The following is an 18,058-nucleotide window of genomic DNA, read 5'->3' on the forward strand; positions in this document are numbered from 1 at the left end:
GAGAGAGAGCATAGGAAAACTACCTGTTGGGTACTATACATAAGCCTACCTGAGTGATGAAATGATTTGTACAGCAAACCCCTGTGAGATGTAATTTACCTGTATAACAAATGTGCACATCTACCCCTGAACCTAAAAGAAAATTAGAAAAAAAATGGTTTGGGGTTTCTCTACTAGTCAATGGGGAGCCCCTGCTGGGTTTTGTGTGGGACATTGAGATAATCTGGCCTGTATGGGAAATGGACCAGGCAGGCTGTGGGGCTGGGAGGAGAATGAAGACCTGGAGATGAGTTACATAATGACTGGAACAGCCCAGGACAGAGAGGAGATGGGTGCCCTTCACCGGGCCTAGGCCTCTGACTCCACGCTTTTCATTAGCCTTTCAGGACAAAAGTGTTGCTAAGAAATGACGGGATTTTAAAAAAACTTTTCATTTTGAAATAATTTTAGACTTACAGAAAAAAATGCAAATTAGTAGTGTGTTCCCATGTAGTACTCATCCAGCTTTCCCTAAAACAAACATCTTCCAAATGTAGAGTACAGTTATCAAAACCAGGACATTCATTTTGCTAAAACATCCGTAACCAATCTATATACCTCGTTAAATTTTGTTTTTCCCACTAATGTCCCTTTTCTGGCCCAGGATTTAGTCCAGGATCCCACACTGCATTTCATCGCCACGTCTCCTCACTGCCTCCAATTTGGGCCAGCCCCTCAGCCTGTCCTTATGCTGCATGACCTTGAAACTCGGGAAGAGTATTGGCTAGCTGTTTCATCACATGCCCCTCATTTGGGATTTTTGTAACCTTTTCTCACGATGAGATTGATGCCATGAACTTTTGGCCAAACTGCAAGGTGATGCTGTCCCCTTCTCAGTCCATCATATCAAAGGCACATGAAGTCGATGTGTCTAATTATTCATGGTGTTAACTAAAGGAACATTTAGAAAGTCGTACTTCTGAGTCTCATTCCTACCTCCTCCTCGAATCTGGGCCCATACTGCTTTTACTCTTCCTTCTTTCATGAAGAGGCTCGTTGTACTGATGACTTCAGCACAAATTGGTCTCCTCCTGTAAGGATGGCGACTGCTAATTATCCCATGGGTACATTCTCTTTCCTTTCTTTCAGTAATAGAACACCCCGAGGCTGAGCTCAGCACATGGCTGCCTAGTGAGGGATTACATTTTCCAGATATCCCCAAATCTAGGTGTGATCCTAGAGCAACCTGGGGCCAATGGAATGTTAGTGGAGCTGACACCTGCTCTTTTAGAGATAAAGTCTTCCCCTAGACCTCCTCTAGGGCCTCTTATCAGCCCTGCAGACCAGGCCACCTGGAGCAGCTGCCTCTCCATTTAAGCTGCCTGACAAGAATGGCAGAGATGTTCATGGACTGCATGAGGAGGGAGAAATAATGCCATTTCATTTGAGGTCTTTTTGTTACAGCAGCTTAGCCCATTGTCTAACTATCGCAGGTACATAGAGTTAAGACACACAAGAAAGAGCGTTGAAGGTTTTCACATGTTAGCCTTATTTATGTAACTATCTAGCTATTGACGGTGGGGGCTGAAATTGCATAGTAGATTTCTTGTTATTGCCCAGGTTTATACACGTGAGTTTCAAGATGAATTCTATCTTTTTGGAGGGTGGGCAATTATGATAAACTGTCAACTATTTTGTTTCAGATAGATGTAGGTTGGCAAATAGTAACATATAGGTTTCTAGTCCTGTCTCCTAAACAGAAAACAGACATTGCTAATCAATCACATCACTCTTCTCCCAAGCTTGGATGCAGCATCATAATCTTTCTTGAGTAAAATGCCAGGCAGCCACTACTTATCAGTCAGAGACAATGCAACATATGACTCCCATTTGCCATCTTCAAACTGAATTTCCATAGAAACTCTTAAATATATTAAGTAGAATATTGAGCTTTCTGCTAGTGTATAAACAATCCCATCACTTCACCATAAATAACACAGACTGTAACTGAGTATAGAACAGGTTGTAACTGAATACACAGGAGAGCTTTTCCTAATCCATTCCCCCGCCCTGTTTTAAGAAAAAGAGACTTATCTCACCACCTTTCTTTTCTGAGTTCCTCTGAGGCTGGATTTCCTCTCCCCTCTGGAGGTGGGCTCTCTCAGAGTTGTTTTCCTGACTCTCTTCCCCCTGCCACAGAAGCTCTCCCAGGAGAGCACGGTGCTGACACCTTTGTTCCCTCAGAGTCTGGCATGAGGGTGGGTACATGCGAACTTCTGGGAGAGCCAGCATAGGCCCTTATGCTAGAATAACACATCTAGTGACCTAAGGCAATGAGTTTATTTTTGCTAAGAGGCTTTCCTCATAGAATTACTTAAGGGACTGTGGCCAGGTGTGGTGGCTCACATTGTAATCCCAACAATCTGGGAGGTTGAGGTGGGCAGATCATCTGAGGTCAGGAGTTTCAGACCAGCTTGGCCAATATGCTGAAACCAATCTCTACTAAAAATACAAAAAATAGCCAGGCATGGTGGTGGGCACCTGTGATCCCAGCTACTTGGGAGGATGAGGCAGAAGAATCGCTTGAACCAGGTTGGCGGAGGTTGCAGTGAGCTGAGATCCTGCCACTGCAAGACTCTTGTCTCAAAAAAAAAAAAAAAAATGAGGGACAGAGGTGCTACCTTCCCAGAGGGTTTGTGCAGGGAGAAGGTCATACGGTAAGGAACTTGCTAGCTCCCCAAACAGGACTGACTCCAAACCAAGACACTGGCCACACCTAACTTCAGAGTGAGGGGAGGCTCATACTTGCCCTGAGCCGGACAGAGCGGGCAATTGGGACATTTGTGAAATATCCTAACAGTCACCTCAATATCCTGGGGTAATATTTGTGAATAAATGAAGTGATGCCTATCGTTTTTGCTTAATAACTGAAATGAAAACCTCAACACCCACACTTCTGCCTTCCCTGCAGCTTGAAGAAAACCAGAACAGAGAGACAATTACACTAAGAACTACGTTTTCAGGTCAGCAATATAAATTTCCATCATTATCTTTGTTTCCCCAATCAGAAGGGATTAATTCTCTCTTCAAAACCAAGATTTATCCCTGGGGCATCAGAAAAACTTGAAACTTGCTCAAGGGCTTATATTTATTCATAAAACACTTAAGCAATCTGTCCCCACAATTGATTCAGATTAACTTCTTTCCAAAGAAGGCATGCCCATTTTCCTCTCTTAAAAACTAAAGGGACTGAAACTTTACTTTCAGGGACATATTTAGGCTGAGCATAATGAAGTTTTATTTATTCAGCTCTAAACACTAAATATTCACTAAAGACATAACGTACTTTTCTCACATGCTGTAGTACCAAGGGTAGAGTGTACAGGTGCCCAATAATTATTTGTTGTTGAATTGGTTTTCCTTCTAACCTTCTCCAAGGAACAATCTTTCAAGGCAGTCTAAGCATCTCCTGAGCCTAAATAAAGAAAAAATGTATAATAGAATCCTGAAAACTAGAAGAAATCTGGATAGACCTTTGCAGTCAATCATCAGCTCCCTCCTTTTCTCTTTCTCTGTGGGCCAGGAAGCCATTCTTTTCTGAGACTTGACTTAATCCTATGGTACTTTCAAAAGACTTGCTAAAAGTTTCCCATTGTTAAGGGTAATAATGATACAAATCCTTATTTTAACTTCAGCTTCTTTTCCCGGTGCTTTTTGACTTGGCTTGGGGAAAAAGTAAGAGATTTCTTATTCTTCTAGAATTGCTAGAACATAAAAGGCCATTGCTAGGCTGGACGTTCTGTTTTCCATCACCCGTGGCCACTTTGGCCTCTGAGCTGGGATGTGGCATGTCCTCGTCGTGAGCTGGCTCTGCAGTATGGTGTGGATAATAGCAGAGAAGGAAAAGGGTTTGAGGAAACCCCAGCCTCCACAGCATGACACATAAGACCTTCCATGATCTGGCCCTGCCCACCTTTCCAGCCTTGTCTCCTATGACCCCCTTTTCTGTATAGAGTGAGATGATAAATTCCCCAATGACAGGGATCGTGCCTACCTCGTTTAACACTGAATCCCTAAATCTGATGGCAGGAGTGTTTCATTACCTGTGGGATGAGAGAAGCTGCTGTAGTCTGGGCACAGGGCTTTCTCTTTCCCAGTGCTCTGCCTTCCCCCAGTCTCGGCAAGTTCCTACCACTCTTCGTTCAGCCCTCACCTCCTCAGTGTGCCTCCTCCAGCCTCTCAGGCAGAGCTGATGGCTTCTTTACTTCTGTGATGTTGAGAATGTGGCCCGGGGATAGCGCTACCGTTGTTCTAGAATAGTCTATCTACTTTCCTGGCTCATTCACTGAATAGACAGCTCCTTCATAACAGAATATTTTTCTTATTCATCTTCTTATTCCAGAACCTGGTTGAGTGCTTGGCATAGAGCCTTTGCATTATAACAGCTCCCCTGTATCTTCACTAATATAGGTTCTGAGAGGGAGGATCACACAACCAAGAGAGATATTTACAGCAGACATCTAATCAATGAGAGCTGGTGTGACATGCCAAGCAAGTTTAAGACCTGGTGAAGCTGCCAGGCTCTCCAGACCAATGCAATTGCCCAGTGCTGTGTTGCTAGAGGTGAAGGTGCATGCCCGTCCTGCAAGGTACTGTCAACTCCACCACTGGGGGAGATGCTCCTCTCCACTGTTACCATTTGCTTCCATGGGGAGAGAGCTTAGTTAGTGTGACACTGCCAGTCTCCCTCTGCAACTTTATTTACTGCATCCCAGGAATGGTGAAAGACTTTCTTTTTTGCAAATTTGGGAGAAATACATTGGGCTTGTTCATTTCAATCCCTCTCTAATCTCTTTCGGGGGAGAGAGGCTCACAGGAAGCATGTGTTTTCCTATGCTCCTCTGTGTCTGAAGTTGTGTTCACATCAGGTGTCCCACTGTCACCCAATGCTGTCTGTGACCAGGTGAAGAAGTCTGCCTAATTCTGGGTTCATAGGGTAAGCCCATGAGGCTCAAAGACCTGAAGGTGCCTTCTCGACATCATCAGCTTTAACAGAATCAATGTGCTCTTTCAGTTTCCAGTTCAGCTGCATTTTGGGAGAAATTTTGGTCCATATTTTTACAACTTAGGTAGGGAAGAGGGTGGCTTCTATGTATTTCTCCTCAAAAGACCCAAGCAGATTCCATGGGAAGGCTGCAGGTTTCCAGGAGTCAAGACTGAATTAATGGCATATCTCACAGCTGCTCAGAGCCCAGCCTGCTACCAGCTCAGGGTCGTCCTGGCAAGATGGGGTGCAGGTGCAGGTAGGAGGTCCTCCAGGGACCCTGCTCTTGGGCTTCTGGGTGTGCTCCATTTCTGAGCTGGTTGCTGGCCACCCTGTGAGTATCCCAGCCACACAAGCATGTGCCTTCCTAGACAGCAACTCGAGCCTTAGAATTATTCCTCTCCTCTCTTTTCTTTTTGAGAACCATGACTCCTTTCCCCCAGGGCTCTCACCTCCCAAGAAAAAAACATCTTCTGATCCACTAATTCACACATGGAACTAGAGTCCAAAGAAATCAATTAGAGGCACAACTACTCCTAGGGATACTCATATCTTCATACAACAGTTAGAAGTCAGAAATACATTTATTCGAGTCAAAAGACTCAAACCAAAGAAGTAAACTCATCTCCAGCTGGAGGCACTTCTCTCCTCGTGTAGTTTCTGGGCCACTCTATGTGGTCTCTTCCCGTGGCCTCCCTAGCTCGGTTGCTTCAGTGTAGCTGGTGTGGTTATACAGCAGCTTGGGGCTGCAGGAGCAAATGCCTCTCACTGCCAGTGCATCCCAGGTGGGCAGAAGACACTTCCCATCACAGGTTCTTAAGAGCTGGCAAGAAGCTGCAAGGCTTCTGAAGACTTAACCTCAGAATTCCCAGAACATCACTTCTGCCACTTTCTATTGCTCCAGGGTTTACTAATTTCAGCCTAGATTCAAAAGGAGAGAAATTAGACTCCATTCCTCTATGAATTCAAGTGAAGATGATTAAAGCCTTGGAAAATATCTTCTAAAAAGTAAAACTTATGGAATTAAATGTAGCTTAGATAGATTCCCTATGCTTAAGAATAACACTCCAATGATTCTTATTTTTTGTGAAGCCAATCACTGCTGCAGTATTGCACTCTCTTGCCCCACTTAAAGTAGGTCAAAGGTAAGTTAAGTGATGTGTGTCATTTCCATGCAGAAGCTTTAAGTAAATGCATGATTCACCAAGCACCTTACTGTAGAAATGGTGGTGCAGTTTGGAACCTCCAAACCTGAGGGACTATGAGGGGTCGAACCCCCTGCCAACATGTGATGTCTATGTAGCATGAGTATGAAACAACCTACTGTTATTTAAGCCACTGAGATTTTCAGGATCGTTGTTACTGCAGCGTAACCTAGACCTATCCTGACTGATACAGTTATTCTTTAAAAATGAGCAATCTTTCAAAAACACCCATCTCCTTTATGGCATTTATAAAGACGTCTCACATTCCTAATGCAGCTTTATGTTTTCTTAACTAGTGTTCTAGTTCAGCTGTTATTTGTTTGTTTATAATGAGCTTAGGGAGTTTTTCAACCTCTGCCTCCTGGGTTCAAGTAATTCTCCTGCCCCAGCCTCCATAGTAGCTGGGAATACAGGCATGTGCCACCAAGCCCAGCTAACATTTTTATTTTTAGTAGAGACGAAGTTTCACCATGTTGGCCTGGCTTGTCTCCAATTCCTGACCTCAGGTAATCCACCAGCTCGGCCTCCCAAAGTGCCGGGATTACAGGCATGAGTCACCACACCCAGCATTTTTTTCTTTTTAATCTTGAATTAAAAAGGTAATAATTCACTCCCGTAAATACAAGAGAGAAGAGTTTTCTTCTGCTTCTCTTGCAGTATGTCAATGAATTAAACATAGTTACCAGGTATAAGGCATTTTTGTTGGAACTAAATGAGAACTATCCCATCTATGGTTTTTTTAAAAGTTGACTATTTATTCATTTATTTTAAAGACAGGGTCTCACCCTGTTGCCCAGGCTGGCGTTAGGTGGAGGAATCATAGCTCAGGGAACCTCCTGGGCTCATGTGATCCTCCCACCTCAGCCTCCTAAGAAGCTAGAACTATATGCGCATGCCTCCACACCCTGCTTAATTTTATTTTTATTTTGGAAACCAAAAGATACAAATTGCTACAGAGAAGGAAAATCCACATCTTACCCTTCCAGCTCTCTAACCCCTATTCCAATTGGTCTGTGTGTGCCTGGAGCCCTCCCCTCCTCTGTATTTCTAGGTAACCCGGCCCTGGAGTCCATTTCTATGGTATGAATCCTTTTGCTCTGTGGCCATAGGTTCATTTATTTGAAACTTTTATGGTTCCCTGAATGTTTTGTCCTTAAGACAACATCTATAATGCTTGTTTGTAGTTGAACCACCCATTAGAATGTAAGCTGATATGGTCTAGGGAGAGACTGGGTGGGAGGTAACTGGATCATGGGGGTGGTTTCCCCCATGCTGTTCTGACAAGAATGAGTTCTTATGAGATCTCATGGTTTTATAAGGGGCTCTTGCAACTTCATTCTTCACTCTTTCCTCTTCTGTTACCATGTGAAGAAGGTCCTGCTTCCCCTTCCCCTTCTGCCATGATTGTAAGTTTCCCGAGGTCTTCCCAGCCATGTGGAACCATGAGTCAATTAAACCTCTTTTCTTTATAAATTACCCAGTCTCAGGTATTTCTTTCTAGCAGTGTGAGAACAAACTGATACATAAGCTCTGTGAGGGCAGGGGCAGATTTTGTCTTGCTCAGCACTGTACCTGTAGCACTTAGCACAGTGCCTGACCCAGATCATGTATGCCCTCTATTATTCTTAAATGGTGACAGAAGCTGCCAACCCTGTAGCATCAAGGTCTTGTGAAACCTGGCAGAGCTGCAGGAGGTCACAAAGAAGCCACAAAACTAAGGACTGAGAGTTATTAAGGATTATCATTTTTATTAAATACTTAAAATGCATTTATTGTAGAGCAGTTATTATTATTATTATTATTTTTGAGATGGAGTCTCCCTCTGTTCCACATGCTGGAATGCAGTGGAGTGATTTCAGCTCACTGCAACCTCTGCCTCCCTGGTTCAAGCAATTCTCTGCCTCAGCCTCCCGAGTAGCTGGGATTACAGGTGCCTGCCACCATGCCTGCCTATTTTTTGTGTGTTTAGTAAAGATGAGGTTTCACCATCTTGGCTAGGCTGATCTGGAACTCCTGACCTTGGGATCCACCTGCCTCTGCCTCCCAAAGTACTGGGATTAATGGCATGAGCCACCACACCCAGTCAAGCAATCTTTAAAAATGATTTCACTACCATATTTTTATTGTTTGCTGCATATAAATTTATATAGTTTCTGTAGCATATAAAAACAGATTTAAACATTTCCTTATTTTGACCTTATATTTGTTATTTGCTTCCTAAGAATAATTGAGAAAGAAGACCCTATGAATGAACTCTATATATGAATGAAGACAGTGTGGTCTTTGGGCTATAGGGTTCCTGCCTCTGTCTTTCCCATACCTTGAGCTTCTGGGGGCCATAGTATCTGATCAGTAAATAAGTTGCTTTGTAATATGCTATCTGCTCGCCCTGACTACTCCGCTGTGACTGCCGCCCATGTGATCCCTGCGGGGTTAGGAGCTGTGAAGGACATCTGTGTCTGTTTGTTCAGCTTTCTCCCCTCTTCATCAAAGAAGAGCTGCTTCCACCTCTCCAGCCTTAGGTTTCAAATGCGGCTTCCAAGTTCTTACGCAACCTCATTTCTTGGGTCAGACTCTGTTGACTAGGGAAGTACCCTGACTAGCAGTCAGTCAGTCTTAGGGTCCCTCCCACATTCATCCACCTATGGTCGATTGCTTCTGGGTGGGCACCTGACCTAATCCTGACTCATCACATCCTTCCCTGGGATTTGTTAAAGTGCAACCAGAGAAAAAGATTTGATCACTCTCTGATGTGATGCTGAGAGATAAGAGGTATATGGGAGCCTGGAAACATCTTAGTCACCATGTGGACAAAGCCAGCCTGAGCGAGGTAAGCTAAAATGCAAAAAGCTGCAGGTGGAATGAACATCTTGGCAGGCTGAGCTCTGTGTTCCAGTTCCTTGAGGCTTAGTTGCTTGTGTCCCCATCGTGCTCCACTGGCTTTTATTTCTTTTTATTGCTGCTTTCATGTTATTTCATGGAGATTTATAAGTCAACTGAAATCCTTTTTACTATAAGAGAGGTATAAGCACATATATAGGGACATCAGTGTTTTTATGTAACAAATACTAATCAGTACTCTTCGAGGTCTTCGGTACTGTGAAAAAGGGGATTTACATTAAAGCCCAAACGGGTTTGCTGGGACATAAGAAAGAATTTTTTGTCCGACAGATTAACTCACAAGGAGCTTTAAGAACATTGTGTCTCAAAGGGCTCAGGACCCCTCTGTGGCCTGCACTGTATGACTGGCCTCTCCATTCCTGAGATAAGGTCATTCACATACGTTCTGAACAAATCCATGTGCCAGGGGTACAAAAAAGAAGACACAGTCCTGCCCTCCAGGAACCTCTGGTCTAACATATGAAACAGATGCATAAATATGTTGTTACAATAACATTCGGTGTGTAGGATGACAGAGGCATGCAAAGACTTGTGGGTTACCAGGCATGCTCAGATAATCGCCTGCGTGGCGAGTGGAGACGGCTGCAGTGTGAGTTCTCAGCTCATAGGGACACTGATTTATATACTGTACTCTGAGTTATCATTAAGTTTGGAGGGAGTCAAAAGTTATTCACCGATTTTCGACTTTGTGGGGTCAGCACCCCTCACCACCACATTGTTCAAGAGTCATCTACGTATATGTATGTGTGTGTGTCTGTGTGTGTGTACTGCTTTTGTCACACAAGTCATAGAATTTTTTATGTTCTTAGAAACACTTCCCAAAAGTCATTTTTGATGGCTGTGTGAGGGGCATCCTGTGATGAGGTAAACTTTACTCACCAACCCCTGCCTTGCTTCCAGTCTGTTTCACCATTATATATCCCATGCCTACTTTTCACTGCTCACAAGTTGCCAACACGTTAGCTCACGGATGTGCAGAAGGAATGCAAGAAAGCTTACAATCCAAGTACCCGACCCAGGTTCAGATTATGAATTTGCCCAAGAAAATGAGGGAATCAATGGTTTTAAAACCCCAGTGATCCATATGGTGTAGTCTTCTAGCGTCCCAAAGACAAAAGCTTCTGGGTACTAGAACAAAGAAACAAGTGAACAAATTGAAGAGAAATTAAATTTGTTCTTGCAGCAAATTCGGTAATCATGTGGAAGCAGACTTACGGAACATCCCACAGGAAGGTTTATACAATAGAGATGAAGATGATGAGACAGCATTTTACAAAAGGACTTATTTCAAACAGGCTTTGTCCACTTCCGCACAGGTGGCCGAGACCGGGCAGTACTTTGCCCGGACCTCCCGGCTACTGCTGTGGAGTGCTGGAGCCAGGCTCTGGGCAGCTGGGCTTGCTTACTTTTCCAGCTCCCAAGGGGCTGTTACTATCTCTGTTTTACAGGTAAGAAAAAGGATCCTTAAGGAGATTAGGCCACATGACCAGAAGGTAACACGTGGCTTTAGGAAATAGGGCTGGGCATGTGTCTAATTCAAAGTGTGTGCCGCTAGCCCTCCCCAACTCCTGGCCCCCTGAATTCATGCTGCAGCTTGAGGGTGACCACAGGAGAGCGAGATGCACCCCAGAGGCAAATGCTGCAAATCAGGGCTTTTGTTGTTATTATTGCTGAGAGCTGGTTGTTCAATACTCCACTATTCTGCCGTCCTCCCAATCTGGTGTCTTTGTCAAATATATACAGAAGTTTTGTTTTTTGTTTCTTTGAGACAGGGTCTCCCTCTGTCATTCAGGTTGGAGTGCAGTGGTGCCATCATGGCTCACCGCAGCCTCGACCTCCTGGGCTCAGGAGAACGTCAGCCTTCGTAATAGCAAGGACTACAGGTATGTACTACCGTGCCCAGCTCATTTTTAAATTGTTTGGTAGAGGGGGGTTTTGCCACATTGCCCATGCTGGTCTCAAACTCCTGGGCTCAAGTGATCCACCCTCTTCAGCCTCCCAAAATACTGGGATTATAGGCATGAGCCACTGCACCTGGTCCAGATTTTTTTTTAATAGGGAAAAGCAGTAAGACATATAGAAAGAGAAACTTTGTCCAATGACAAGACATCCACCTGATTGTATCACATCTAACAATGGATAAATTCAATTCCAAACGTTTATATTCCTTCTCTGATTGAATTCAGGGTTCTCCAAGTGTGGTGTCCAGGCCAATAGCATTGCCACCACCATTATCACCATCACCATCATCACCACTTAGCATTATAATCACCACCACCACCATCACCACCCACCACTACCACCTCACCATTATCATCACCACTACCACCATCATTACCACCACTACTACGACCACTATCATCATCACCACTACCACTACCATCACCACCAGCACCACCACCACCACTACCAAAACCACCATGACCATGACCATCACCACCACCACCATCACCATTATCATTACCACCACCACCATAACCACTACCATCACTACCACTACCATCACCACTACTACTATCACCACCAACACCACCAGTACCACCATGACTGTGGCCATGACCATGACCACCACCACCATCATCATCACTACCACACCATCACCACCACAACCATCACCACCAGCACCACCACCACCACCACTACTGTCACCACCACCACCACCACAACCAATACCACTGCCACCACCACTACCATTACTACCACCACCACTACCATCACCACCACCACTACCATCACCACCACCACCACCACCACTACCACCACCACCACCATTACCACCATGACCACTACCATGACCACCACCACCATTACCATGATCACCACCACCACTACCAACACCACCACTACCATCACCACCATAACCACTGCTATGACCACCACCACTACCATCACCACTGCCACCACCACTACCATGACCACCACCACTACCACCACCACCACTACCATGACCACCACTACCATGACCACCACTACCACCACCACCACTACCACCACCACCACTACCATGACCACCACTACCACCACCAGCACTACCACCACCACCACTACCACCACCACCACTACCATCACCACCATGACCACTACCATGACCACCACCACCACTACCATGACCACCACCACCACTACCACTACCAACACCACCACTACCATCACCACCATGACCACTGCTATGACCACCACCACCACCACCACTACCACCACCACTACCATCACCACCACCACCACCACCACCACCATCACCACCACCACCACTGCCGCCACCACCACCACCATCATTACTACCATCACCACTACCAACAGCACCCCATCATCACCATCATGCATCATGACCACCAGCACCACTGTCACCATCACCACCATTACCAGCATCACCATCACCATTATTATCATTGTCACCATCACTGGGGAACTTGCTGGAACAGAAAGTTTTTGGATCCCACCCAGACATATTTTTCTGTTTAGGTGTTGCCTTAAAGTGTGAGAATCCCATATGCAGGCTAACTGTGCATTCTCCTCTTAATCATTTCTTTTTTTTTTTTTTTTGAGACAGAGTTTCGCTCTTGTTACCCAGGCTGGAGTGCAATTGCGCAATCTCGGCTCACCGCAACCTCTGCCCCCTGGGTTCAGGCAATTCTCCTGCCTCAGCCTCCTGAGTAGCTGGGATTACAGGCACGTGCCACCACGCCCAGCTAATTTTTTGTAATTTTTAGTAGAGACGGGGTTTCACCATGTTGACCAGGATGGTCTCGATCTGTTGACCTTGTGATCCACCCACCTCGGCTTCCCAAAGTGCTGGGATTACAGGCTTGAGCCACCGCGCCCGGCCTCTTAATCATTTCTTTATCTTCTGTCCAAATAGGTGAGTTTTGATAAAAAAGCCCTTTGATTCAGAAAAATTCAGATAATATGGAATATGTAAAATGTTTTTTTCTTCTCATTTTCCTTCAAAGATGATTCCATTTTTCTTAAAGATTAAAACCCAAGATGCCAAAGCAATTTTAGAGCTGCTTGTGTTTATAAATGATTGATTTTAAATACATACAGTGTAAAGTCAATTGATTAAAGAGTGGTAAGTTAATTGATTAGTTGTTTGGTTCATGATGTTGAACTATGATTTTGGTCAACATAGGGCTGAACTGAAGATTCAGAGAGACCTTGAAGGGACAGAACATCCAGAATCTTCAGATAGATAAGCTAATGCATATGGGAATCCTTGTTAATGATAAAGCAGTTGAAATCAACCACTTAATCAGTAGCTACTATTTTATTACCTAAATGTTGCTCTAAGCACTGAGGATCCAAAGTCAGCAAGTCATGTCCTTAGGTTTCAGAGCTCCAGGCTATGAGGCCTAGGTAGTCATGTTAACATATGAGTTCCATAGTTGCAATATGATAGAAACCTCTGGGAGCAGAGGAGGAGGTGACAAACTCAGCCTGTGTGAGTTGTGTTAGGGATGTGTTTCATTATTAAAGTACCACGGGAATCTGGTTCAGTCTCCTCCATCTTTACACGCTTCTCCATGGATCCCAAATACCTGTCATCAGCTTCTAATAAGGTCGATAGCGTGCACACCGCTTTATTATACCCTTGGAAACACTGAAACACACCCAGCAGCCCCCTGTTAAAACAGAGACTTCCCATGCAAGATACTGGAAGCGGAACTGGAACTGCTGATGTTTTTCTTGGAAAGAACCCTTATTTGGATGGCAGGGTGGGAGGAGGTAGAATTTCAGAAGACAAATTTTCCAAAGCTAATGGGTATGGCTAGAAAGAGGAGACTGTGTTTGCCTTGTCTTCATGTTGTCATTTTGGGGTGACAGACCCTCTCCCCGTCGGTGAGCAGAAAGCACATGTTCTCTCCACACAGTGCATTGCTGCCTTGCTTTTCTCATTCAACCAGAAAGGCCGCTGATGAAAGGCCCAGAGCTGACACCAAATCTGCGGGTAGAAGTAATCAATCTAAAAAATACCTGAACAGTATTCCCACGGTTAGTCAAAACACACATGTGCACACAGCATGCAGACAATTGTGTCATTTACATCTTTTGCACGGTGGCTCCATTTGAGAAAGAAGGTAGGGGAAAATAGCTCCTCTCAGGTTCCATTTGTGGAAAGAAAAACCTCCCACTTCATCTACAGCAGAACATGCTCGTCTCCTTACCTGTGGACCATGGATACATCAAATATTCATGAGGCGGTCCCAGCGGAGACCAGAAAACTGATAAAGCAAGAATGGAAATCTAGCTTCTGCTGAGTTTATATAATTATTTCTAAAGTAGCTTGCAAAGTTTATAACAATTGAGATTTCAACTCATGAATTCTGCAGAATCATGGAAATGTCGTATGCAAATTGCAGTACAAAGAAGAATGTGTTTATAAAAAATGGTATCAACACCATTAGCAAAGTATCCTGCACCTGGACAGTCCCACGGGCCTCTGGAAAGATCGACTCCCTGTGTTCTTCTGTCACAGTAGCTTACTGAATACACAAATCAAGACTTTTCTCTTACTGTAGTGACTTTCCAGAAATAGCACCATAACGGAGTCATAAGAAAAGGTTCTTCATCACACACACAAGCATGCGTGTGCACACACACATGCACAGGAACAGTAGATTCCTGGTGATGAGGGAAGTGGCAGAAAGAGTAGATGGCCTTTCACGAGCTTGCCACACTGAGCTTGCATCTTCTAAACGTGAAAGACCAGCAATTACAGAGAAAAACCTAGATTAAAGTTCCACACTAATCCTTTTGCAGAATTTCTTAGTTTTCCCCCCTGGCCTCCTAAAGCTGAGAATTACTCCCCAAAATCTGTCTAAGGCTGACCCTTCATGTGGGTGAATGTGTCCCAGTGGGTGGGTTTTTCACTCATCCGTGATTCCAAGGCGCTCATAGGCATGAGGCCCTGGAGGCAGACTTGGCGCAGAGTTGAGTTGGGATGAACATAGGTCCGTAGCCAGCATCTATGGCGTGCCATTCCGCTTGACCGTTCGTTGAGAAAGCTTGCATTTGTCCAGAAGTCTGACTAGTGCCCGCCCAACTTTATTTTTCTATTTTTTCACTAAATAATTGCAACCTATTTATGGCAAATTCCTCTTGCTCAATGTTTGCGTGAAAGCATAAGAACAAACAAAGCAAGGCTCTCCGTAGGCATGTTTCACATTCCCAAGTCAGTTAGGGATCTACAAAGTTCGCAAAATATGCAAAGCAGCCCCCTGCTCTTGGGGTGGAAAACACTATTATTAGATCTTCCACATTGTCACGAGGTTTAATAACTGTGTCCAAAAGGAGCCACAGCCCTCAGAGAAGCCAGCTGCTCGCACATGAAGTGCCCATGTCCCATGCACAGAGAATGTACCATCCCTAGTCACCACCCTGGCCTTCTGTGCCACACTATTCTGGGACATTAGACAGCATTTGGAGCCTCTGTTTGCACCAGTTCCTTAACTGTGAGGTCCCCGTTCAGGAGAAAGCCTCATTGAATCGCCTCAGGGTCCGGCTTGTTCCTGGAAACCAGGTGTCTCAGGCGAGAAATGGCTTCCCTTTATCAAACATATTCTGTGGGAGACCACATTTATCTCATTTAAACAACTTTGCAAGTTGGAGATGATTGGTCCCATTTTACAAAAAAAGAAAACGTCTCTAATAACCAGGAGCTAGCTGCTAGGGAGGAAGGGCAGGAGCTAGGATTTGAGCCCAGACCTGCCTGATTCCACAGCCTCCGTCCTCAGCCACTAAGAAGACCCACTTGCCTTTGTCACATTCATTTCAGCATCTCTTGCTCCTAAGCTTGACACATGGCAAACTCTTAATAAATACTTATTAGAACCAAGACAGTTAAAAATTGGAAATGAGTAAGAAAGGTAAGTGGGATAGAATCACGAACCCAGATTTGACATATAAACCATCTTCAACAGGAAAATAACAGGTGGTGGGGAATTTTCAGTAAATTCGTAAGTGCAGTGAAACCTTCCAGATTAAGCTCTCTTAGTCCCCTGGTTGGGTTTAGATATTTTAAAATTCAATGTAAAAGGCTTAGTTCTATAGTCTTCTGAAAACCCAGAGTCAGATATCCAATAGACATCCTTTCACAGTGGGCATACATCAATATCCACAAGATGCCAACCCGTCACGTCACCTGCTGTGATTGTCTATAAAGAACTTGTCACTAGCTGAAATTATCTTCATTTGTTTAATAATTTCTTGTCTCAATCCCAAATGTCATCTGTCATTCTCTACCCAGCGCCTAGTATAGTGCCAGGCACATTATCCTTCTACTATGGATATTGATTGATGCTGAGTAGGCCGAGTAGAAGACATGGCGTGTCCATGCTAGAGAAGGCACAATCTGACTCAGAACAATCTGCTACACTTGGGCCAGGAGCTCTAGCTGTTTCCTCATCTCCTAGGAATGTCTTTGTCATTCAAAGTGATCAAGCCTGTACCAGCTTGGAAAGAACCATAGCATCTTCCCTCTCCTTGGCCATTTTTATTGCCAAGGCAGATTACAGAAAGCAGAGCCCAGCATGTCTCTCCTAGAGTATCTTTCGCTCCCTGTGTCTTCGGTTCCTTAGCCGTGTCTAATAAGTGAAAGGAAGAAGTCATGTCATAGAATAGAAAACCAACCCCTCTCCGCTCTTACCTTTTAACTCAGCACATTTATTATGCACCAACTGTGTGCCCGGCACCATTCGGGGTGCTAGGAATACAGTGCTCAGCAACATCAAAGTTACTCCTCTCAAAGTGTTTATGTTCTCGTGACCAGAGACAGAAAATAAATAAAAAATAAAGTAAAATAGAACAGGAAGCAATAAGAAGCAAACATAAGCAGAGGAAGGGACTGAGAGGGTTGCCAAGAGGGGTGGGGCCCTATTTTATCTGAGGGGTCAGGAAAACACCCTGTGCAGCTGATGTTCTGGGTTAGCCCGTGTGCGGCCCCGTGTCCAGGGTCCCAGTGGGAACCTGAGCTGTGTTCAGGCCTAGGAACCAGACCAGTTTGGGGGTCTAAATTTTTTATTTAAATTATATATTTTTATTATTATTTTATTATTTTTATTAACATTATTTATTCAGGTAAATGGCAGAAGGAGTTCACACTCATGAACAATGTGCAAGCAAAACCCGCCCCATGGTGTCGGTCGCTTGGGTCATCCTCAGCCCCAGCCCCATGGACCAGAGCTGAGCCCTGAAGACGAAGTTGCAAAGATCAGTGACACTCAGAGCTCCAGGTGAGGGGCCCAGGCAGCTCTGCTGTGGCTGATAACTGTGCCTAAAGGGCAGCAGCAGTGGGGTGGGCCGTAAGGACAGCCTGGGGTCCCTGTTGGAGGCCACACATGGCCAGGGTGCCAGAGGTCCAGATGTGGTTGTGCAGGCGTGCCAGCCTCCCTGGAGCCTGTGTGGCCTCTGCAGGGATCAGCAGGCAGAAGCAGCATCAGAGAGGGAAGACGGCAGATGCCAGGCAGCACCTGAGAGGCCTGGGGTTCTTCTAGTGGCGGTAGAGCCAGAGAAATACAATGATGTGACATCTACCCCTGCTAGAATGCCCCGAGGAGACACAGGCTGCCCTTGCAGGCACTCCAGGCTGAGGACCAGACCCCGGGAGAAGACTGCGCTTCAACATTCAGTTCCCAGGCCTCCTGGCTTTTCTGGGGCCTGGGGTGATGTTATATTGAGAACAAAGTTTGCGCCTTGACTCAGGACGCCTCTCCAGCAGGCAGCAGTCCTGACTGAAATGGCCTGCTGTGACAACAATGCCATTGCAGGGAGAAGCACTAGGACCTGGGAACTTGCATTTAATAGGTAATAAAATGATTATGAGACATGCAGTAAAAATGTTATCAGTGTGGAGGGGAAGCCTTGACAAATATGCTTCCTTTACACTGGCAGGATCTTCTGTCCCGGCATTTGGGAAACAATCTTTATGCTAAAC

At 44.9% G+C, this 18,058-nt stretch overlaps 1 long non-coding RNA gene across 1 annotated transcript in view; it reads left to right on the forward strand.

Moving 5' to 3' along the window:
* The window catches only part of LOC118153802 (uncharacterized), a 35,677-nt gene that overhangs the window by 10,407 nt on the left and 7,212 nt on the right, over window positions 1-18,058 (forward strand). The window contains exons 2-3 of the long non-coding RNA XR_013526080.1: window positions 10,902-11,012; window positions 17,203-17,357. This is a non-coding gene — a long non-coding RNA (uncharacterized LOC118153802). The remainder of the gene's footprint in view (window positions 1-10,901; window positions 11,013-17,202; window positions 17,358-18,058) is intronic.

This window comes from Callithrix jacchus, chromosome 1 (assembly GCF_049354715.1).
Source record: "Callithrix jacchus isolate 240 chromosome 1, calJac240_pri, whole genome shotgun sequence".
Lineage (NCBI taxonomy): Eukaryota > Metazoa > Chordata > Mammalia > Primates > Cebidae > Callithrix > Callithrix jacchus.